At 38.7% G+C, this 25,109-nt stretch overlaps 2 long non-coding RNA genes across 5 annotated transcripts in view; one reads left to right on the top strand and one right to left on the bottom strand.

Annotated features, from left to right (window-relative positions):
* The window catches only part of LOC144283249 (uncharacterized), a 62,880-nt gene extending 45,782 nt beyond the window's left edge, over positions 1 to 17,098 (bottom strand). The window contains exon 1 of the long non-coding RNA XR_013351680.1: positions 16,991 to 17,098. This is a non-coding gene — a long non-coding RNA (uncharacterized LOC144283249). The remainder of the gene's footprint in view (positions 1 to 16,990) is intronic.
* The window catches only part of LOC144283248 (uncharacterized), a 176,474-nt gene continuing 163,409 nt past the window's right edge, over positions 12,045 to 25,109 (top strand). For all 4 annotated transcript variants that reach the window (XR_013351673.1, XR_013351677.1, XR_013351678.1 and 1 more), the window contains exon 1: positions 12,045 to 12,621. This is a non-coding gene — a long non-coding RNA (uncharacterized LOC144283248). The remainder of the gene's footprint in view (positions 12,622 to 25,109) is intronic.

Consider the following 25,109-nt stretch of genomic DNA (forward strand, 5'->3'; position numbering starts at 1 on the left):
ACTGTGGAGCAGAGTGGAGAAGGATGGGGAGTGGATCTGGGGTTTATTGAACATATCCATCATGCTCAATATTATTTTCCTTCTCTTTTTTTCCTTCCCAAGAGCATGGACAAGAGGGTATCTTTCCCATGGAAGAACAAGCATAGTGTAGAGGTATTACTAGTCTCTGAAAAACTATCTCATACAGTCAATAACAGTGCATTCTATAGATTGTGACACCTCACAGACAGAGCTCTGGAGTTGGAAATGAACACATATCAATCTTTGTTTAAAGGACAGCAGGAGGGGCACAGCTAGTTTAGTGGCTGACTCTCCATGAGAGTGAGTGATGCAGAGAACTTTCTATGTTGGTCAGAAATAAACAGGAGCTCTTGTTTCAACAGTGGCTTTTCAAGTTTGCCTCTTGGCATGAAGCGGACTCTGGCAGAGGGAGTCGTATAAATAAAGCACATGCCCAAGCATGTAGGCAAGTCACTAGTTGTTGAATACATTTTCACCCTCTAGCCCATCACCCACAGCTAGCTGATAAAGATGATGGCAGGGCGTCTTTTCAGAGAATGTAAGACAGACCACTTGGATTTTTTCAAAATTTGTAAATGAGCTCAAGACCAGCTCTGGAAAGGAATACTTTGTCATCACTGGTGGTGCAGATCTTTGATTCACTCCACTTGTAAAGCTTCTGCCCTTTGGATAAATAACTTCTAAAAAAAAAAAACTGTTTTATATATATAACAGTTTTTCCTTTGTCTTCCATGTGGTCTGAATGGTGACCCTCCCAAAAGAAAATATCCATACCCTTATCCCCAGAACCTGTGAACATTACCTTATTTGGAAAAGGGCCTTTGCAGGTGTGATTAAGTTAAGGAATTTGAGATGAGGAGATCATCCTGAATTCTCTGAGTGGGCCCTAAGTCCATTGCCAAATGTTCTTATAAGAGACTGACAGAGGACAGACACAATGAGAGATATACATGAAGATGAGGGCAGAGATTGGTGTGATGTGACCACAATCCAAGGAAGCTAGCAACGATTGGAAGCTGAAAGAGACATGGAACAGATTTTCCCTTGAGCCTTTGTAGGGAATATGACCCTGGTTGTAGACTTCTGCTCTCCAGAACTGTGAGAGAATAAATTTCCATTGTTGCAATGCAGTAAGTCTGTGGTGCTTGTTATGGTAGCCCTGGAAATTCATACTTCTGTGAAACCACCTATGCTGACACCTTGACTACTAAGCAGATTGAGTGTTAGCTGCCTGAAGACTTACAGAAATAGTGCCAAGAGCAAACATCTTAGAATGTGTGTTTCTGAAGTTTATGAGAAGTCATTTCAAATCCTGGGCAATTGTGCTATCTATTTTATACCTTAAGCACTTGCAATGAAACATTATAAGTTTAAAAAGAGGCAGATATAAGAGCGCTGGAGGGAGGAATCATGTGTCCTATAGTCTAGTATGTTTTACTCTTTACTGGCTATTTGATCATGGAAAAATCATTCCAGCATGCCACTTTTTTTAAATCTCTAAAATATTTGTCCCACGTACTTTACAGGATTGGCAAGAAGATTAGATTATAGAAAGTGCTTTGAAATAGTAAAGTGCTACCTATTAAGCTGGAAAGTGTTACATATTTCATTATTCATAATATGAAACAATATATAGATTTGTTGAATTAAATTAGATCCGACTCACCCAGAATTTGCATTAATTTGGAAAAGGGAAACATATGAGTCAGGGAGTCAGGGTTTCTGTGGTATTTTTAGAAAAGATTTTATTTATTTATTCATGAGAGACAGAGAGAGAGGTAGAGATATAGGCAGAGGGAGAAGCAGGATCCCTGTGGAGAGACTGATGTGGGACTCAATCCCAGGACCCCACGATCAGGGCCTGAGCCAAAGGTAGACACTCAACCACTGAACCACCCAGGTGCCCACGGAGTCAGGCTTTTAATTCTGGTTGTGCCATAAAGTAACCTTGGACAAAGTATCGAAACTTCTAGGGACATAAATTTCATAATTTTTATTTTATTTAAAAAAATTTTTATTGGAGTTCAATTTGCCAACATCTAGCATAACACCCAGTGCTCATCCCATCAAGTGCCCCCCTCAGTGCCTGTTACCCACTCACCCCACCCCCCGCCCACCTCCCTTTCCACCACCCCTTGTTCGTTTCCCAGAGTTAGGAGTCTCTCATGTTCTGTCTCCCTCTCTGATATTTCCCACTCATTTTCTCTCCTTTCTCCTTTATTCCCTTTCACTATTATTTATATTCCCCAAATGAATGAGAACATACAATGTTTGTCCTTCTCCGATTGACTCACTTCACTCAGCATAATACCCTCCAGTTCCATCCACGTTGAAGCAAATGGTGGTTATTTGTCATTTCTAATGGCTGAGGAATATTTCATTGTATACATAGACCACGTCTTCTTTATCCATTCATCTTTCGATGGACACCGAGGCTCCTTCCACAGTTTGGCTATTGTGGACATTGCTGCTAGAAACATCAGGGTGCAGGTGTCCCAGCGTTTCACTGCATCTGTATCTTTGGGGTAAATCCCCAACAGTGCAATTGCTGGGTCGTAGGGCAGGTCTATTTTTTTTTAATTTTTATTTATTTATGATAGTCACAGAGAGAGAGAGAGGCAGAGACACAGGCAGAGGGAGAAGCAGGCTCCATGCGCCGGGAGCCTGACTGGGATTCGATCCCAGGTCTCCAGGATCGTGCCCTGGGCCAAAGGCAGGCGCCAAACCGCTGCGCCACCCAGGGATCCCAGGGCAGGTGTATTTTTAACTCTTTGAGGAACCTCCACAGTTTTCCAGAGTGGCTGCACCAGTTCACATTCCCACCAACAGTGCAAGACGGTTCCCTTTTCTCCTCATCCTCTCCAACATTTGTGGTTTCCTGCCTTGTTAATTTTCCCCATTCTCACTGGTGTGAGGTGGTATCTCATTATGGTTTTGATTTGTATTTTCCTGATGGCAAGTGATATGGAGCATTTTCTCATGTGCTTGTTGGCCATGTGTATGTCTTCCTCTGGGTTTTCTGTTCATGTCTTTGGCCCATTTCATGATTGGATTGTTTGTTTCTTTGCTGTTGAGTTTAATACGTTCTTTATAGATCTTGGATACTAGGCCTTTATCTGATAGGTCATTTTTAAATGAAAGAGTTAGATTAGATTATCTCTACTGTTGCTCACTTAATAGCTCTGATTTTTTAGAATTTTAAGAAAATTATCGTTATCAGAATGGTTCTTGATGAACTTGTTCCTTCTCACAGATTAAATGTTCTCTGAATTCTATCAAACCTGAACTCATCCACTGAGCTTCACATTTATACAACCAAGTATCTGGGTGTCATGCAGTCTATTGGTTGAGATTTCTCTTAATGTACAAGAAAGACAAAATAAAATTTACTTACACTAAAAAAAATAAATAAAAATGAAAAATTAGAAGAATAGAAGAAAAAGTAAAAGAGAATTTATTGGTTCCCTTAATTGATGTCTTTAAGTAGAGGTAGTTTTAGTGACAACTAGATTTATGCTCAAATGTCATCTAGATTTGCTTTCCTTTCAGCTCTCAGTTCTGCTTTGTACAGAGTTGGCTCCAGTATGTGGTGTCACAACTTCCCATGGTGCAATAGTGCAGTTGCAACATCTTTTAATTGCATGTATCAAGGGAAAGTAAAAAGCCTTTTTCCAGGATGCCAAGAGTCCCATTGCACCTCATTGGCTCTGACTGGCTGAAATGTTCATTTCTGAGTCAAAGACCATGATAGGAAGGAATTCAATGTGCTGACTGGGTTAGGTCTGGGTCATGTGATTCATTACTAAGCCAAGGACATAGCCCCCGCATACCGGAGCCAGTTGATTACAACACTTCAGTCATTTTCTGAGCTGGTTGTTAAACTGTTGGTGGCATTAAATTGAAAGAGGTGAGAGTATTCACACCACAACTTAGGGCTTTATATGTTTATTTATTTTGGAGAGCTGGTTTATCAGCACACCACTGGGTATAGCCCTGTTTAAGCAGAGTAGTGAGTGTAGGATCATCCTCAAAAAAGGAGGTCGTTCTCAAAATAAGGCAAGAATAAATGCTGCAGTGCCAAAACAAAACAAAACACAAAACAAAACATCAACTACCCACTAAACTTTGAAGTTCAAACTCAAAATTTCCCTCCAGTGTTGAACTTGCTCTTGTTCCTCAATCTGCTTTATCTCATGGATTTTCTGTCTTGATTGGCAGCCATCACTCTACTCAGACATTGAAGTCTAATATAGGACATTTAAGTTTTGAATTCTTTTCTTTTTCTCATAACACAATCTGTTTCCTTACTATTTTTCAAATCCATTTTTCCCTCTCTTGTTACAGCCCAGTACCCTGACTTAGACTTGTTTGATCCCTCTCTGGTTTATTTCAGGATTCTCCCTATCTGCCTACCTGCCTTCAGTCTTGTCTTTCTCAAATCCATGCTGTATATCACCACTAGGGTGATCGATGTAAACTACGTCTGGTCAGCTTATGATTTCTTCCAAAATCACTTTCTCTTGCATAATGAATAAGGTTTATGGTAGTTCTAAAATAGGTTCACAAACTCTTCAATATATCTTTCCTTAAGAGGTGGAGCTTAATTCCCTCCCTGAGTATGGGCTTAATTAATAGAGTATAACAGAAGAGATGGTGTGAGACTTCCATGACCATTTCCTCCTTGCTCTCTCTCTTGGATCATCCACTCTAGGGGAGGCTGGTTGCCATTTTGTGAGGATACCCAAGCAGCACTATGGAGGGGTCCACACAGCAAACAACTGAAGCCTCCTGCTAACAACCATCTTGGAAGCAGATTCTCCAACTCCAATGAAGAATTTAAATGACTACAGTCCAGGCTGGTGTCTTTACTGCAAACCCATGAGAGATGCTAAAGCAGAACAACCTAACTCATTCCCGAAAACGTGAAAAAGCAGTTGACTCTTATTTTAACCTGCTAAATTCTGAGTGCGGTGACAGATAATTTGGTGTTAGCTTAACACTTTTTTCCCTCTCCCATCATTGAATTTGCCACCTTAAAAAAAAAAACAAAAAATATATGGAGCCTTCATTACAGCCTGAGCTTCTTCATTAGAGCCTGAGCTTCCAGAGGGTCGGTACTATAACTCCACAGTATACTGATATATCCCTATGTGGTAGATTGTATTTCACAAAGGTGGCTGCCACAGTGTCTTCTATTTCAAGTTCTCTTCTAGAAACCTTGCCACTTACCCAGATTCTATATATCCTCCCTTTGAACCTGGGGGGAGCTTTGTTATTATCTCAAATGATAGAGTAGAGCTGAAGGGATGCTATGTTACTTCCAAAGATAAATCATAAAAACGCCTTGTACTTCTGCTGCTCTTTCTTCAGACCTTGCTCTTTGGAGTCCAGCCACTATGCTGTGAGGGAAACTAAGCAGTCTGTAGAAATGCCCACTTGGAGAGGAAGGAAGGACCCCAGCTCACAGCTGGAGCTGAGCTCCTAGACAACAGTCAATGCTAATTAGCCATGTGAGTGAACCGTCTTGGAAATAGATCTTCCAGCCCTTATTTGAGTCTCCCAAGCCAATGTCACATGGACCAGAGATGAGCTGTCCCTACTGAGCCATGCTCAAATTGCAGATTTATGAAGAATATAAATGATTGTGATTGCCGTAAGCCACTGTTTTGGGTAATCTGTTATATGGCAATATATAACTAGAATTTCTAGTACAGTATTTTTGATGCCATACACATTTCACAGGTATTTGTAAATTGGCTAGTGTTCTTAATTTCCCTGTAGAGCTTCTTTCTGGGCACATTAATCTAGTTCTTCAAACAAATCTTGGACTCATCTGTCTTAAGACTTGGATTAAAGCTGTTCCTTCTGCCGTGGATTGCCTCCCTACCTTCCTTATACCTGCTCGAGTCTTATGCTTCTGAAAAAATTGCAGTGGATCTTCCTTGCTTCCTCTCCTCCCCTCTGTCCTTTTTAATAAATATGCTGTGAACTTCTATAAGCCCAGGATATCATATAGAACAATATAGGCAAAATCCCCAATCTCTTTGGATCTTTATATTCCAATAGGTATCCAGTCAATACATAAATGCATTATTTTAAAATTACAGAGTTGATTAGTACCTTAAAGGAATTAACCAGTGTGCAGTAATAGAGAATAACAGTGGGGGTAGGAGGAGCCCTGAAAGGGTCCTATTTTAGATGGAGTGTTTAGGGAAATCTCTCTGAGGAGGTGATATTTGAGATCTGGAGAATAAAAATATACCAGTCAGGAGGGAAAGACAATGGCATTTTGGGCAGAGAAAACAGCAAATACAAAGTCTTCAGGTGGAATAGAAATATTTTCTGTCAGATGAAATAAAGGAGGCATTTATAGTTGCAGAATAATGAGTAGGAAGAAATGCCTCAGGAAAGTGGGGAAAATGAGCAGGCACCAGGTCATGCATACCTAGAACCATGGTAAGGAATTTCGATTTAATTCTAAATACAATTGATAATTATTGAAGGACTTTAAGGTAAGGGAGTGCCATGGTTTGGCTGGCATTTTAAGGTTACTGTTGCTGTTGTGTATGGAACAGAGGATAGGTTGGCAGGAAGAGGTGCAGGTGTAGAGAAACCACATACAAGATGATGGTGCCTTGAATTAGGGTGGTAGTAGTAGATGTATATAAAAAATGCAGGTACTGGAATAAAATTTGTGATTATAACTCACAGGACTTGCTGTTGACTTACATATGGGGGCCAAAGGGAGAAAAGAATTTCTGGTTTCAGTAAATGTGCTTTATTGTAATGAGGATTCATGGAAAGTTTAGCAGGAGACTGTGTGCTCCAATTTCTTCCTGCAAGAAACCTCTCTAAATACCTCCTGATTGAATTAATCTCTTCATGCTCTGTGTTTTCATGGCCTGATGGTTTTGACTCTTACAAGGAAATGACATAAGGTATGGGTGAAAAGCATAACGACTTTGGGGCTTGAATTGATATGAATTGATCTGGGGCTCATCTCTACTTTATATGAAATGTATGACTTGGATAAGTCCATTCAACAATGTGGCCTCAATTTTTTCAGAGTAGGTAATGTCAGTATTACAGGTTTGTTGGGTTAATTAAATGAAATATTGGAAGATAGACTTTAGGAAAGGTAAGGAAAAAAATCTGGCTTCAGATTCAGGGGAGGGATACTTAATCATTAACTATATATCATATTAATGGAGCACATTCCATGTGCCAGACACATTCCAGGTGTTTTACTCTTTCTAATACCCTTGTGACTTAGTTACTTTTGTTACCCTCCTCTACAAGTGGATAAATACAAGCATGAAGAGCTCAAAAATATACCCGAGGTCATAATGCAACATTTAACTTTTATAGATTTGTTTTTCTATGCTTATGTTTCTTCCTATGGCTCTCATACAGTAGGGATTGTGTGTGTGTTGCTCACAAACATCTTCCCATCCCCATCACTCTGAAGAAAGTAAATTCATATATGCCGAGTGAGTGAACCTTCAGGCATTGACTCAGATGTCAAAGTTTGTGTCTTGACAAGAGGGAGATGGGAGTTATGAAGTGCTGGCTTTATTTGAGTGGGACCACACACCTGAGCTCAGAGTGTCCTAAGCCAGGCAAACTTGGGAAGCTGGTCAGCTTCACAGTGAGATCAGACCCACATGGTTAACCACTGCTACTCAGCCCATAGTGCAATAATATTGTGGCTAATTTGCTTGAGCTGTTTGGTTTCAGAAGCTTAGCAATGGCACAATAAAACCTTTATTAACAGGACTACACGGGGCACAGCATATTCCAACTACTGAGGCGGAAAAGAAAGCTCCTTTGTTTAAACTCTCTTGGAAAATATCTATAAAATGCAGTGGCTGTCTGTTCTGCCTTGGTAAGAACTCTGCAGTTGAATATGATTTGTGTCTTGAAATTGAAAAGCTGATGATCCTCATATCTTACAGTGTTTTTGGTCTTTATCCGAAACATGATTATTTTAGGGAGGAGAATGTGGGAGGACATTGGGCTAAAAGTATTCTGAGACAAGGCCCTGCCTTGAGAGACTCGTTTTATTTGTTTTATTTTATTTTCTAAAAAGATTTGATTTATTTATTCATGAGAGACACACAGAGAGAGGCAGAGGCATAGGCAGAGGGAGAAGCAGGCTCCCTGCGGGGAGCCTGATGCAGGACTGGATCCCAGGACCCTTGGATCATGATCTGAGCCAATGGCAGATACTCAACCACTGAGCCACCCAGTTGTCCAAAGTAACTCATTTTAAAATGACATAATGGTGTGGACTAATTATCCCTCAGAATTGACTTTTGCTCTTACAAAAAATAGAGTGATGGAAGAAGGGAAACTAGTGAAAGATTCTGGCCAAAGTCCTAAGGTTTCCTTCAAATCTCAGCTTAATTTCTTCTCTTAAAAGACCATAATTTTTGCTTAGAACTGTGCTTGCTCTGTTTGGTTTTAGTATGTGTAACTTTTCACTGGTCTGGAAGAAGTGGGGAGCCACTGATGAGGGAAGGGTCAAGAATAGATTGTTCTGTATCCTTCCAAGAGTCTTCAGTGGCTTAACCCTGGAAGCAAAGTACACTGTGATAGAAGGGGACATGATGTGATTTTTAGCAGGCACTGAGAAGGTCCTTTTGCCAAAAATAGACCCACCTGCTTGTGGATGTCTGGCATTCCTTGGACTGGGGACAGTGCCAGAAAGGCCAGCTGTTCCCTCAGATACTCTTCCCACAAGCTGGCTGAGACCTGAAATTCCAGCCTTGAACTTAAGGCTTAATTTTCCTCTACAATCTACCCTGCTCCCTCCCTCAACTCTAAAATAAAGGTGTTAGCAGATACTTACTGCCACATGAACCATTCCTACTTGTGCAAAGAAGAGAAATTATGGCAGTAGGAGAATCCTGTCTCTCCCCCACCCTTACCTAACTCTGTAACTTTGGTCAAGTCCTTAACTGCTTATGCAGCCATTTCTCTTCTATGAAATAAGAGTAAGCCAAACTGGCTGGACTCTTGGGAGGGCTAAATAAGATGAATGTAGAGCACTAATTCGCAAAAGGTTAGAAACAACCCTAATGTCTGTCAAAGAGAGACCAGTTAAATAACCTTCGGAGCATTCACAATATGTCATAGTAGGCAGCCGTGGAAAGTAGTAGGGAAGATTTCTATGTACTGACACAGGACAGCCACAAGACATTGTTAAGTAACAAAAACAAAATGTAGCAGAGCGCTTCGAGTATGTTACAGTTAAGAAAGGAAGAGAAGTAATATATTCATATTTATTTAGAATTTCAAAAGCAGAATAAACACAAAGTTAATAAAAAATGGGGTGGTGGGAACAGAGAAATAGGAGACATGATGAGGATTGCTTCTTTACAAACTTTTTTTTTTTCTGACTTTGGAATTATGTAAATATTTTACGTAAAAAAACAAAGTTAAATCAAAGAAGAAAACACACCAAAATATTGAGAATCCTAAAAATTAAAAAAAGAAATAAAACAATTCTAAATAAATTTTTTAAAACCCTAACTTTATAGCAATTCATGGTATAATATCAAGAATTATTGCAAATGGCTTTAAAACACATATTTTGATTGTATATCCCTAGGGATATATCCTAACGACAAAAAAAGTGTAAAGACATCTTAGATTGAATTCTTTTGGCTGGTTGTTAGTGGTAATATTTACATTATTATTTTGAATAGTATTATAAAGAGTACAATAAACCGACCAACTCATTAAGTTAATATCTTTAGGAGATAAAATTTTCAGAGTGAGAAAAGGATATACTTAGAATAAAATATTGTAAAAATTACAATAAACATTCTGTAATCTTTGATTTGAATTAGAAATATCAGTTTGAATTATGATTTCTTTCTTTCTAAAAACCACACATTTCTTAGTTCTGCCCACTGAAAAAGCTTAGAAGCATGACTAACTCACTTCTAATTATCATTCCACACAAAGCTATAATATCTGAGTAACATTTCCTTTGTGAGGGAACCAGAGCTCCTGGGAGAAATGGCCAATTCTAGTTCTGGGGCAAGAAATGTTTGAGTTGAGCTTGACACATATGGTTATGTCCCAAAGCAAGATTATATGAGCCAACTTGAAGGACCTCCCACTGGCCAAATTTGGGAAGAATATAAAAGCAAATAATGACTACAACATATTGAAATACATGAACTATGTGAAATCTACAAGTTCATTTGAAGGTTGGGTAATACCAGCTCAGTATTTTGAAAATAAGTGAAAGGAAAGAATTAAGCATTTATCCTGCCTTTTTGTTTTGTTGTTGTCTATTTGTTTCAGGTAATCAAACAATTATTGAGGGAAAATTCTTTAGTGAGGAATTCTAGCTAATAAATGGGGGAGGAATGATAGAACTAAAAAAAATCTCCATTCTGGGCTCCTGGGTGGTGTGGTTGGTTAAGTATGGGACTCTTGGTTTTAGCTCAGGTCATGATCTCAGGGTGGTGGGATTAAACCCCATGTTGGGCATGGAGACTGCTTGAGATTCTCTCTCCCTCTCCTTCTGCTCCTTCCTCATCCACTCGTGTGCACATGCATGTGCTCTCTCTCTCAAAAAAAAAAAAAACAAAACAAATAAAACAAAAAACAACAAACAAACAAACAAACAAAAAAACAAAACCAACTCCATTCTGGGTAATAATCATTTTGCAATATATAAATGTATCGAATTAACATGTTGTATCCTTTAAACTTACACAATCTTGTATGTCAATATATCTCAGTAAAGCTGGGAAAGAACCATCCTTTCTGCTAACTCAAATGAAATAGAGTCTTGGTAACCGTCATCAGTGCCAAACCATTAAGTGAAAACTAATCAGAAAATTTACAATGGAAGTAGCCCTGTGATGCTCAAACCAAAACAAACAGCAGGTAGTTTCACTATGAGGAGGGACAAGGTAGTAGGACCAAGATGCATTTCTCCACTGTAAACACAGACAGTAGCTGCCCAATTGCCATGGGTGGAAGGGAGGGGGGCTGTTGCAGACTTGTGGTCTGGGTTTGGCTTTGAGTAGGACCCACATTTCTCCAACTCCCACTCCTTTGATCCCTTCTATCAGCTAAAAAGTTTGGGGAACCACCCGTGGGAGTGCAGAATTCAGAGCTCTCAGCCTGTGGTCCTGAATGTTTTCTTACTTTGCCTTGTCTGCCACCCTGGAGGAGGAGTCTTGGCCTTGGGGCCTGTAGTCCTTTACTCCTTCCTATTTGTGGAACCCTGCACATGGTATTTAATGTCTCTGAATGTCAGTTCCTCTTCTACGGAATAAGGATGATAACATGCTCCTTGGGAATACTAGGTGAGATGCTGTGTAGTTCAAGTGCTTAACACATCCAATGCCTGGAGAGCTTTCTCCAAGGCTGGAAACAACCTGTGGATCTCTGATTTCCTTCAAAGACAATAGGACCTGGGGTTGCACAGTTGGGTTACATAATTGGATTGCCCTGTTGCTTCCACAGAGGCTTTATTTGCATGCTCCTTTTTTTCTCAGAAGGACTATTGTGATCAGCCAGTTAGAGCAGGATGTTGGTTAAGAGAGCTCAGCCCAGCTCAGCAGAAGTGAAGGAGCAGTTACCAATTTATACTCTTTCAGATAAATCTTTTTTTCCCATTTTACTGGCTATTTCTCTTCTCCCAGGGGACCTTGACTTATTTAGTTCAAGTTTTCCTTTAAAAATGCCTCCCTCCTCCTGTTGTGACATTATCCTTGGCTCGGTGGAAGGGCAGCAAACTTGAGTCCTGTTCGTGAAGCGATTTCTATCAAAGTTTTACTCAGGTGAAATGTTTTCACCAAATGATTGATGATGTGTCAAAAGTCATTCCTTGCCTCATCTTAGATCTGCAGTGATTACTGCAAGACCATATTTGCTACAGTATTTTTTTTTTAATACCTCCAATATCATTTGAGCGTCACTGGCCTGTGCTATAGCAGTGGAACACTTCTACAGCATTCTGTTCATCAGGGGATATTGTTCTTTGGAATCCTCACAGACCCAATACACAAAGGTGTTCTTTTCCAAGTGGGCTGTCAGATGGGGAACAATGGAAGAAAATGAAAAATTTAAGCCTATTGAAAGACTATTTCAGAATAATTATTCACCTTCCACCACACAAACTGCTTTACTTTCCAGAGTGCCTCTCTGCTCTGCCTTAAAAAAAAAAAAAAAAAAAGACAAGAAAAGAAAAAAAAAGAAAATCCCAGCCTGGACTATGCAGTTATTTGCCACTGCTGCCATCTACTGATGCCTTCTGGTAACACAGGACAAGAGAAGACGTGATTTTCTGTTCCCTGGAATGCTGGGAGACTAAACTTAACCTAAGAAAAAGGAGATGACTGATTATGTGATGTGACTTCAAGGGTGATAGACAAGCTGGAAGCTCCCTCAAACACCATTTGTACCCACTGATTGGCGCATGAAAGATCAACATTGGGTTTTTATTTCCTCTGCATTTTGAGCCCATTATCTTTGGGAAGGATAACCTACTATGTCCATGTGATTCTGGCATCTCTGCAAGGTGCTCCTATCAGCTGAAAAGAACAGGTTTCTTTAGTTGCAGACATTAAGGTAGGATCAATACATACCAATTCCTGATGAAGCAACCTTGACAGTCCTGTGTGTCACCAATACACATTTTTTTTCTTTTACTTGTTTGCTACAAACAGTTAATTTTCTCCTATATCACTTCTGGTCATCTTTGGGAACTCTTGGTCAGGCAGTATTTGAACACTCTACTGACTAAAGTAACACAACATTCTAAGTTAGGGGGTGTTGAATATGAGGGGAGGGGCATTTATTGCTTGCTAATGGCCATAGATGCTGGACTGAATCTGTGACTGAACGGATTTGTTTAAATAGACTATATTTGGGACACTTGGGTGGCTCAGTGGTTAAGCATCTGCCTTTGGCTCAGGGCGTGATCCTGGGGTCCCAGGACCAAGTCCTGCATCAGGCTCCCTGCATGGAGCCTGCTTCTCTTCCCTCTGCCTCTCTCTCTCTTCCTCTCTCTCTCTCATGAATAAATAAATAAAATCTTTAAACAAACAAACAAACAGACTATATTTTACCTGAAAAGGCTTCCAGAGACAATTGGTTTTGTTGTTAAGAGACAATACTGCCACCTATTCAAATTGGTTGGCTTCCTGGAACTTTGATAAATAAACTTTAGGAGAAAGGGTCATTTGGAGACCATAGGTCATGTAAATGGCTATCAGAGAGTTAGGTCTCTGGTACTTTTCCTGGTATTGTCAGGACAATAGTTTCTCATCTCAGATCTTTTCTTTTTTTACCAAATTGTTGTTGACACACAATGTTCTATTAGTTTCAGGTATACAACATAGTGATTTGACAAGTCTATACTCTCATCACAGATCTCAGTTCTTGACATAATAGCCTTGGGTTACTAACAAAAGGGGAAAAAAAAAAGAAAGAAAGCTGGAGTATAAGAAAAAGAAAAATAATTACTAAAAAAAGAGAATTAGAGAAATTTGTCTTGTGGAACCAGAACTAGGAGGAAAGTTACTCCCTGATGATTCTCACATATTCTGTTTATGGACTTGCTCTTCCAGCCCGTATTGTTTTTCCATTCTAAGTGACAATTTCTCCCTCTAGTTCCCTAAAGCTGTGCACATAAATAATTTGGGCTCACCTTTCTGGTTATCATCTCCCTTTTTTAAAAAAAAATATTTTATTTATTTATTCATGAGAGACACAGAGAGAAAGGCAGAGACATAGGCAGAGGGAGAAGCAGGCTCCCTGCAGGAGCCCGATGTGGGACCCAATCCCAGACCCTGAGATCATGCCCGGAGTCAAAGGCAGACAGACACTTATCCTCTGAGCCACCCAGGCATCCCTCTGATTATCATCTCCTACACTATTATTCTTTTGTTTCTTCTCTGCCCCCTCCATACCACCATCAGAATTTTTCCAATAGAGCAACCAATCAAACACTCTCATTCTTGAAAATGATAGATGAGCACTTGATCATGATTGTTGTTATGGCTAGTAACAATAAAGCCACCAGGATTTCTCTCATGCAGTGACCTTTCTATTCTTGAAGATACTTGTTGGAACAACTTAATTTATAGGAGATTAAAAGTAAATAATGACCATTGAAAAGAAGCTATGTAGGGAGAAAAAACTCCTAGATACAATTAAAGGGTGTGCATAGGATCTGAAGGTCATTCTTGGAGTCTGCCCTGAGATCAAGTTCAAAGGGAAAAAATCTTGCTCCCTTTACTAATATTGTTCTTTAGAGTTATTACCATGATTATGACTGATACTCCTTTGAGATAATTGTGGTGGATGTGAATGAATACATGCACAAAGTCATTTTGTCAGGAAGAAAATCTTTCATCTTTCTGTTTTAGCTTTATTGAGATAGTCTTAACATGTGTTAATTTAAGGTACACATATGATGATTTGATGATGATTTGATACATGTATTTATTACAAAATGATTATCACAGTAAGTTTAGTTAACACCTCCATCCCTCACACAATTATATATTTTTTGGGGCAGTGATGACATTCAAGATCTTCTCTCTTAATAACTTTCAAGTATATAATATAGTATTGATAACTATAGTCACCATACTGTGCATTAGATCCCCAGAACTTTGTAAGCTTATAGCTGGGAATTTGTACCCTGTGAACAGTATCTCTTCATCCCCCTCACTCCCCCAGACTTTGGCAACCACCATTCTACCCTCTGTTTTTAGGAGTTCTGGCTACAGGCTAATTTCTTCATCTTCATATATCCAACTTCCAACACCACACATCATCATGATTGTCACTTAGTTATGGTTTGTAGAATAAATGAATGAACAAATAAACAATGTCTTAATAAAGCAAGAACATCAATGTCTTAATAAAGCAAGAACATCTAGTTGAAATGGGGGAAATTCTCCAAAAATAACTGTTAGTAATAAAAACAAAATAACTTGGAAGGAAAAACTGAAATTTGTGAGGTAATTAGAAACAATTTGTTGTCTATTGCAAAAAATAGAAATTACTGTTTTTTTAAAAAAAGATTTTATCTATTTATTTGAGAGAGAGAGCATGAGAGGGTTAGAGGGAGAGAATCCCCAAGCAGACTCCCTACTGAGCCCAGAGCCTGACATGGAGCTTGATCCCACTACCCATGAGATCATGACCTGAGCTAAAACCAAGAGTCAGATGCCCAATCAACTGAGCCACCCAGGCACCTGAATACTAAGTTTTTATGTTTGAAAACAAAGTGGAACTACAAATTCTAGACAGTAATAAGGATGATGGACAGCGGATATTTCAGAGAAAAGTTAAGTGTTTGGGTTCTGATCAATTTATGGATAAGGATAGAGATACTGATTAAGCTACAAATTATAACTAAAATGTAAAGGTAAGTTTGTATATGTGTTAAAAGATTACAGATAATCACTAAGACAATTGCAATCCTCTAAATTATAAAGCAAAATTAAGCTAACTTGTTAAAAGATATTCTTGGTTTAGAAGAAAAATGTCCAGTGAGGTGCTCTTTAGAAAAGATATACTCAAATCACACTCAATTTAGTTTTTTTTTTTTTTTGAGGGTCAATTTAGTTTAAAAAAAGTTGTAAGGAAAGATGTGCCAGGAAAACTGAGAACAAAAATAAAAAAGATTTAGCATATTAATATCAGAAATATATTTCAAACAATGACCTAGACAAAGAGAAATATTTTATAATGATAAAAGCTAACTTACCAAGATGATACAGTACTCAAGATACCTATGCATTTAACAATGTAGCATTGAAATAATGAAACCACAAATTCAATATAATATCAAGGACAAATTGATAAATCTAGAGTCATAGTGGGTAATTTTAACACATTTCTCTCAAAAGCTTACAGTTAAAGCAGACCAATAATTTAAAAGGTAGTAGAGTTGAGCAAAACCATTAGCATACTCAATCTAATACCTTTCAAGCACATGTGAAAAGTTCACAAAAATTGGTCACATAACAAGTTATAAAAGAGGTTCTATAATTTCCAAGGAATTAGTATCTTCTAGATTACAGTCTTTGACCACAATTTAAAAAATTAGAACCTCTAATCAAAAGGCAGTCTCCAGCCTTATATTTTTTGGATATTAAGAGTATGTATTTCTGAATAATTTATTAAAAAATTGAAATTAAAGTGAAAATTACTAAAAGCATTAGAACATAATAATCATTAAGTCATTACAGACCAAATCCTATGGACATCAAGGTAAAGGAGAAATGAAAAGGAGACTGTAAGAGCAGTTACAATAGAGATTTTAAAAATCTGCAACTATAAACAATGTCATAAAAATGACTTTTAAAACTTAGACTAAAACATAATTCCTTGAAAGAGTATAAGTAATCGTATACTGCCAAAACTTAATGAAAAGTCTGAAACATCCAGTTAAGTAAAATTTACAGTCACAAATCTCAAAGTCATCAGCTGGGTTGACTATAGGTACTGCATGTGGGTTCAACATAGTTTTAATTGCAGAGAACTCTTATAAGTAAATTTTACTCAACATCTTTTATAAGGCTGTTGTAAATTTGGTGCAAACATAGGACAAGGGCAATTGAAAGCCGCAGGTTTAAGCCAACCTAACTCATAAATAGAGATACAAAATATCTACCTTAAATATTCATAATTAGATGTAATGGTATTTAAAAATGAAGCATGACAAAGCAGGATTTATTTTAGGAATTCAAGGATGGCTTAGCATATATGAATCTCCTGTTATAATTTAACAATTGGCAGATTAAACTACATGACAATCTGAAAAGATACAGAAAGATAATCACTTGACAAAATTTCACCTTCATTCATCATTAAAAAAAATTCCCAGGCAACTAGTTAAAAAAGGGAATTTCCTTTAACTAAAAAAAGGAACTCACCCTATTCCCACCTCTAGCTCAACCCATTCCCTGTCCTTACCTACCTTGTGCTGTGTATGCACTGGGACCTTGATGGGACCTGAAGGGACCAACCCTCCATCTTCTAGTTGCTGGACAATGGGGACATTATTAGCAGGACTCCCAAAGTCAAGGACATGGTGACATTAGAGCACTTACTCCCTCAGCTCTCTCTCACCAGCTCACACGGATTGATTGCATTCCTCTGCCCAAATCAAAGCTTCCTCTCCACGTAGCTTCCCTTCACAGTCTCAGGCCCCAGGTGGTAATCATTTCTGGCTTTTGCTCGCCTTAGGATCCTGCATGATGCCTCTTAACCCCTGTCCACAACTTTGTAAGTAATACCTTTACTAAATTCTCCACCAAATTACCTAATTTGGTGTGCTTGGAACCTAACTAACGCAGATACTCTGTTTACATATTAACTTTATATTTTTCACAGATACATATACGTAGAAGTGGGAAGAAATGAATGGGAAAAATATATACCAGGGCAGGGAGGAAGGAAAAGGGGTTGGACTTGCAGATGTGCAGAGATTTCAACAGTATCCATAATAATATATTCCCTAGGTTTAAAAAAAAATGTAGACATACTGACAATTATACATTTCCAGGTGGTGAGCAGTGGGTGTGGGTTGTATTATTCTGTGAACTCTGAACTTTTAAAAGTTCCATTCCCCAGTCCACCCGTACTTTTAAGTGAAGCGAGAGTACAATGTGTAGAATAGCAATGATTGGTCATTTAGGGATGCTAGAGATGCTGAATATAGATAACATTCTTCTGAATAGTACTTTTATTTTCAGAGCTCTTTGACATGCCTCATTTCATTAATTTGCCCATTAGCTAGGAATGAGGATTTCCTGGTAGGAGTGAGAAACTTTGAGAAGCTGCACATAAGCAGACTAACAGTAATTAGATTAAAGACTATTTATTACCATGGTTAATTAGGAATAACCAATTCTGTGCTCCAAAAATAAATTATGAATTTTGGATACTTTCCTTGTGGTTTATTTTTAAGTAGCTACACAGCATTTTTTATTTGAAGAATATTTTAGCTATGATGTTGAAATTCTATAAATTGACTCAGACACATGATTTAATTTTCCTATTTAGAAGCAACCTGAATAATAAAACTTTATAAATTTTTTTTGCCCTCCGTTTTAATAATTACAGCAAATACTTATTAAATAATCAGTATGTTACTAGGTACTATTCCAGGAGCTTTGGATGTTTTAAGAGTATAGATGGGAATATAATTGTGGTTACTCTAAGAAATTGTTGACTGATACAGTGTATTCCTTTGGGAATCCATAGATTGGCGTCTGTTCAACAGGCATCTATGTTTTTAGCTTTTACCTAGCTGCTCAGTAGGGGTGCCACCTACAACAGGTAAGACACCAGTGGCTGATCAGGGGTCTCAGAGCCTCCCTGGGCAGGTCTTCCTTCGATACAGAGCCGGCATCCAAATTCTGGCTGGCGTGTCAAATGAGGCGTGTCAAAGAGCTCTGAAAATGGCAAAAATGGTCAGTGGTGGGTGCTCTGTTGATAAGGGGATATGACACTAAATGCACTTCTTTGAGTAAGTCAGCTGTAGAATTAGGAATAACCACTTAAAATGATCTTTGCCTTTTTTTTTACTCACTGGGCAGGGAAAGTCTTATAGTCATTTCCCAAAGAACATCTGCAAGAAGGGAGGTGGTGATTAAGCAGATTTCTTTCTTTTCTTTTCTTTTTTTATTTTTTAACAGATTAAGCAGATTGTGATGGGACTTTGGTGGTATTAAAAATTTGGGATTAGCTACTGACATCGAAATCATCGAAGGAGCAAATCCTGTGATTCTGAGTTTGTGTATATTTGAGTGTGGTAAAGTTTGGAAAAAGACCTTGCAACATACTTTTTACTCATTCAGCAATCCTCATCTCTGGGAATTCAGAGTGTCAGAGGCATTCTGAGCAGTTCTAAACAGTGTGGTGGAGAGAAAGCTTTCTTCTCTATTGTCCTATATATTTTCTCCCCAAAATAGAAGAGCCTATGTGGATTAGCCAATAAACATTTTACTAAACCGTTATTTCATGAGCACCTATGATATGCTAGGGGCTTTGTGTACATTGTCTTTATCCTCAAAACAACTTTTATTTTGTTTTAGTAAAGAGACATTAAAACTCAGGCTAAATATATTGGTCAAGAACACACCACACAACATGGAAATTGTAGAGCTGTTATTTAACTCAAGTATGTTTATTCTGCTAGGGGATCATGTCCGTTTCCTGTATTTAGCATCACTAATTGTGGAAAATCTGATTGCCCTCCTCCCCCAAAACAAAAGCAACGACTAACCACAACATAGTTTCTTTAAATTAAGCCTATCCCTTTTCCTAAAAGAAACTCAAAGAATATTCTCTCTGAGCAAAATGCTGATGTTGGGGTAGAGCTGATATCTTCTTGAGATGATATTCTGTGCCTTTTGTTGGGGGATCTTGAGCAAGATTGCAAACAGCAGCATCATTAATCATACAAGTTGTTTCCATCTGCAAAAATGTCAATGAATTACATTCCTCAGACCACAAGTGAGAATGGCTGTCTCTGGTATTATATATTGTGAAGAGTTCTAAATTAATGTGAAACTATCTACTTTCAGAAATCTGTGACAGTGGAAGAAAGTAATGGGACACTTAATTGAAAATAGCAGACAATATCCCGATCTTTGGTAATTGCTTTTGGAATGTATTATATGATTTGGACAGGGGAAATTTCCATTTCCTAATTATTTTCTTTGGCTTGTATAAAAATGAGTTTACATCTGTTTGGCTCTCCTATGAGAAAAAAAGGAGTAACTGGCCCAGATGCAGTGGTTAGCAAGGAAAAAATGTCCAACGTTAAAATATTGGGCTATGTATGCAAATATAATTAGTAACTAACCTGTTCTATCTTACCATCACTTTCCCCAAGGTATTTCATTACTTATATTTGGTGTTTGCCCAGTACTTATGAATGCATTAGAACCACTAGCTAATTTTTTGTGTTATTTTGCTGAACACCTTAATCAGTACCATTACTCTATATGTGCAAATGAAAACATCTCGTATTCAAATAGATCCTAATATATCTGAAAAAGTTTGTTCTCTTAGAGTAGTTAGTTTCTCTAGATCTTGCTAGCAGAATTTGCTTAGTAGACATTTCCTTGCTTAGCATTTCAAAGCTGATGGTCTTCTCCAAGCCTTGAAGAATTAGGATTTCTACATTACTGTAGACGTTGAAAGTTTACTTTTTTCAATAATGTATTTGTAACAGCAAGTGCTGGATGTGTGATTACATGTGTATGTTTAAATTACATATTTACAGGTGTGCATATAAGATAAGATACATACACAGAAGCTATATTAAATACATTAAATATTGCACACATGGTGTATACATGTTTGCGTACATGTTCTATGTGGCCTCATTTGAATTTCTAATTTATTACTTATTTATTATTTTACTGATAGAAGTGTTTTCCACTGAAAAATTGTACTTTATGAACATGAAGATTTAAAAAAAAGTCTCTCGAGAAGGCCTGGATGGGCTCACTCTGTTAAGCGTCTGACTTGATTTCAGCTCAGGTCAAGATCTCCAGGTTGTAAATAAATAAATAAATATATATATATATATATATAAATAATAAAATAAAAAATAAATAAAAATAAAAGATCTCCAGGTTGTAAGATCGAGCCCCATATCAGGCTCTTTGCTGGATGTAGAGCCTGCTTAAGATTCTCTCTCTCTTTCCCTCTCTCTCTTTGCCCCAAACCTCTCTTTAAATATAAATAAATAAATAAATAAATAAATAAATAAATAAATAAATAAATAAATAAGTCTATTGAGCTATATTGACTGGGAATTCATGAAGGCAAAATTCAAAAATTAATTTGCTATATTCTACCAAATAACCATGATTTGCCAAGTTTTAATATGTGGGAATCTGTGAATAGTTGTTTATAATTTTCAATTTCACCTAGATGTTTGGTAGAGTTCTGTTAGAAACATTGCGGTGAATGTCGCACACACGTACATTTAGTAGAAACACCTTTCAAGCTGTTTTGGGAATGTGCAATAACGTGGCAAGAGGAAAAATACAAATTAAGCAAAATAAAGTTTAAAAAAAAGGTATCTATTGCTATGGCCACAATAATCAAGAGGTGAATTTTATGTTCAGATTTGCTAAGCACGTCTTTTCTGTCCTATCTTATGTGATGCTCAGAACAATAAAAGAAGTAAAGTTAAGCCAAACTTTCACTTTGAGTGCTCACAATGGGCTCCACTTTGGTCAGCTTATGTCTTGGACTGTGAACTTCACAAGTGTTTCTCGACTTTTTCTCACCCAACCCCTTAGGTGAGAGAAGATGGCTAGAGCCATTTGAGTTGGAAGTGTCCTCTTGTCAGGTCAGTGAGGCTCTGATAATATGCTGGTATTCGGGTTCCAGTTAACTAGTTTCCCATGAGGGCAGGCTTTGTTCAGAATTACTGAGAGCTCTGGGGCATTTCAAATGGTTCCTTTCCCCCTCCCACTGCCAGAAGCTGGAGTGGATTGAGCTCCAGGAGGTAAATTCCAGAGAGTCTTCAGAGGCTTCCTTATGGTTGGTTCCTCCTGGAGTTTTAGCTTTCAGAGTTGTCTGCTCTGGGTTTCCAGCAATTCATCAATTACAGTTCTCAAGGCCGCTGGCAGTACTGGTTCCCAGTGCTTTCTGCTTGTGAATCTCTGCTGTGACTCCCTGCGCTCACCTGTCTCTCCACCTCCGGGGCAGTGGGTTTCCCTGGTGTCCTCCCCTCTCCTACAGATCCAAGGAGAGTTGTTGATTTTTCAGTCTGTTTAAATTTCTTTATTTGTGAGGCTGGAGTGGTGACTTCCAATATCCTTACGTGTGGAATTGAAAACTGGAAGTGGTCATCTCCATGGTACAAATGAGAACTTAGTCTGAAAGATAGTAAGTGATGCCCGAGTCACATGTAGTATAAGCTTTAGAAATGGCCGGTTCTCTGCCCTGACCAGAGCTAAGGGTGAGTCGACTTTCCATCATGCAACCGACTCAGAAATAAATTTGTGTGGCACGTGCGTAACATGTGTCATGTTCTTAGGTAACCTTGGGCAAAGTTACTTGACCTTTGTTTACCTCTTTCCTTCATCTGTAAAATGGGAATGATAACATTTCTTTTTTTTAAATTTTTTTTAATTTTTTACTTATTTATGATAGTCACAGAGAGAGAGAGAGAGAGAGAGAGAGAGAGAGAGAGGCAGAGACACAGGCAGAGGGAGAAGCAGGCTCCATGCACCGGGAGCCCGACGTGGGATTCGATCCCGGGTCTCCAGGATCGCGCCCCGGGCCAAAGGCAGGCGCTAAACCGCTGCACCACCCAGGGTTCCCAAATGATAACATTTCTTATAAGATTAATATACATATAGAATCGGTGGAGAGGGGCACCTGAGTGGCTTGGTGGTTGAGCGTCTGCCTTTGGCTTAGGTCATGTTCCTGGGGTCCTGCGATCAAGTCCCTCATGGCACTCCCCACAGGGAACCTATTTCTCCCTCTGCCTATGTCTCTGCCTCTCTCTCTATGAGTCTCTCATGAATAGATAAATAAAATATTAAAAAAAAATCTGTGGGAGAGTCCACAGCACAAATTTAGAGCTCAATTAATGCTACTATTAGGAGGAGGCAGAGGAGTAATTTTAACCTTGACTCTGTCCTTTCTCTTTGCCCTGTTCTGGCTATCACTAGTCCCCACATTTCCTTTTCTCACAACTCTCTGTGGATTTTATTTTTGCTCATTGGTGCAGTTCTTTTTCCTGTTGCAGGAAATGCAAACGTTGCAGCATTTTCCATTGGAGTAATCTCCCGAATCAAAGGAGAATTCTTGTGTGTTGGATTGAACTACCATTACCAATGATCTTCTTTAGGTCTAAATGGCTTGTTTTTGAAACATAACCCCAGGTTCCTGAACAGATGTTGTTTTCTTCTGAGAATAAACTCGGGTCAGACATTTTGTCATTAATGCTCAATATCTATAAATGCAACCAGGGGAGCTGCCCATGCAGACTTCTTACCAGTGTCGTTAGGAATTGCCATAGAATCTTACTGCAGAATCTGACCAATGACAAGCATAGAGGCATTTTCCTGTCATTTTCTGATGGTCTTGGCTTAATTACTGTATTACTGTATCAAGGCCTGCCTTTAACTATTTAGAACTAATTTAACAGTCCCACAGGAATAGCTAAAGTCTCATCACAGAAATTCCTTTGTCATATCCCCAAGGAATGTGGTTTTGCCTTTTATATATTTAAAAAAAAAAACATTTTCTGCGAGACAATGATAGGTTTTTGTTTTGTTTTGTTTTGTTTTTGTGTCTTGTGATCTTTTTTTAGACCTAGAGAGAAATACTGGGGCCTCTTTTCCATAGAATAGTGTTGAGTGAATGAGCCACGAATACTTTGCATTAAGTTACGGTTCTTAACATCAATAAAAGGTTATAGGACAAAAGAAAATTAAGGAAGATAAAATCAACGGGAAATTAAGAACAGAAAGGTGTGATGGCAAGAACTGCAGCAGATGATTACATAATATAAAATGAGGACAATACAGGTGATGGGTTCAGCAATGAAAATCATCTTGGCTGTACATCTGCAAAGGAATCTAATACACTCCAGCAGCAAAGCCATGAAAATCTAGGCTTCTGGGGTGGCGGGGAAGTGGAGGGAGGAAGGAAGTATTTAGTTTTATAAGAATGGAACTAATCAGAGAGTAATATTTTATTGGCATTAAAGGGAAAGAAGCCCCTGGATTACACCTGGAAATTGTTATCTTTTGTCCGTAGTGTGGGGTCTACAAATCCCCGTATATCTTACAGTGGGAGACAGAGAACAATTCCAGGGTATTGGCAGAGAATTGCAACAGGCCATTTTGCTAAAGCATACAGAACACTTAGCAAAAGTTATAGAACCAGAGACTATAATGTCTCTGACATCTCAAATTTGCACAATTGTAAACAGAGGGGCTCGGAATAACTTGTGGTTAGATATGAATTCTTTGGGAGGCAGACATAATACAATCTGTTCCCACCAGATTGGGACTTGCTGATTCATTCATTTATTCAATCAGCAGATGTGTATTGGGACCGCAATATGCCAGCTACTGCGCTGGGATCTATAGAGTCCTTGGCTGCGTGGGGAAATTCAGGAACTCAGATTTGGTCTCTGGACCTCACATAATAGCATACATTTGACTCCTCAACACTCAAGGGTAAGAAATGCCACTTGTGTTTATTTTCCAAATCCAGTAGGATCAATTCAGGCAATCTCACTTTTGTGGCCCAGCCTGCCCAGCAGGAAACAAAATCTTCGGATTTGGGAGGTGTTTTTCCACTCCAGGGTTAGGAAAATATTCCAGGGGCTCTTCTCAGTGCAGAAGACTTGGGAAGGATACCCTTGAGTTTAGTCCCGTCTCGGGTCATGAGGTGTCTTGAGGGTGATTACTTTCAGATAAACCCGGGCTGTGGCTCTTACTGGTCCATGCTCTAACATCCTTGAGCTGCCACAAAAGAGGGCATGTCATTTTGGGGCTGGGAGTGTCAGAGGAGAGGGCATCTGCCCTTTGTGGAAATAACCCCCAAACTGCTTTCTCCATCTTTTATTCCAGGGAAAGCCACCTGCCTCCTCTTAATTCTCAATGTCTGGTTTTGGGGTTAATTTTTCTTTTTGAGAAAGTAATAGCTCTGTGTGCCAGACAGTAGAATCTCATGTGCAGGAACGAAGGTGAGACTGAGCTGACCCCATGGGATGCCAATCGCCTAAGTCAGGCTGTCAGTGGAGCCCCCTGGAGTTGTTCAGTGCAGCGAACCTGACAAAACACTTTTTTGGCCCTGCAGCAATAGGAGCAAAGCCTAATACTATTTTAATAAGCTGTCGTGACACAAGCACCTACTATGTGCTACGGACTTTGTGTACATTATTTCTAATCCTCAAAATGACCTTTTCCATTTTAAAATGAAGACTCAAACTCTAGGTAAGTGCACTGACTGCGAAGGCACAGCGTGTAGGTTGAGAGCTGTTAGTTAACTCAGGCACGTTTATGCTCCTGTCACTTTTCTGCATTTAGTGTCATTAGTTGGGA

This window comes from Canis aureus, chromosome 14, assembly GCF_053574225.1.
Source record: "Canis aureus isolate CA01 chromosome 14, VMU_Caureus_v.1.0, whole genome shotgun sequence".
NCBI lineage: Eukaryota > Metazoa > Chordata > Mammalia > Carnivora > Canidae > Canis > Canis aureus.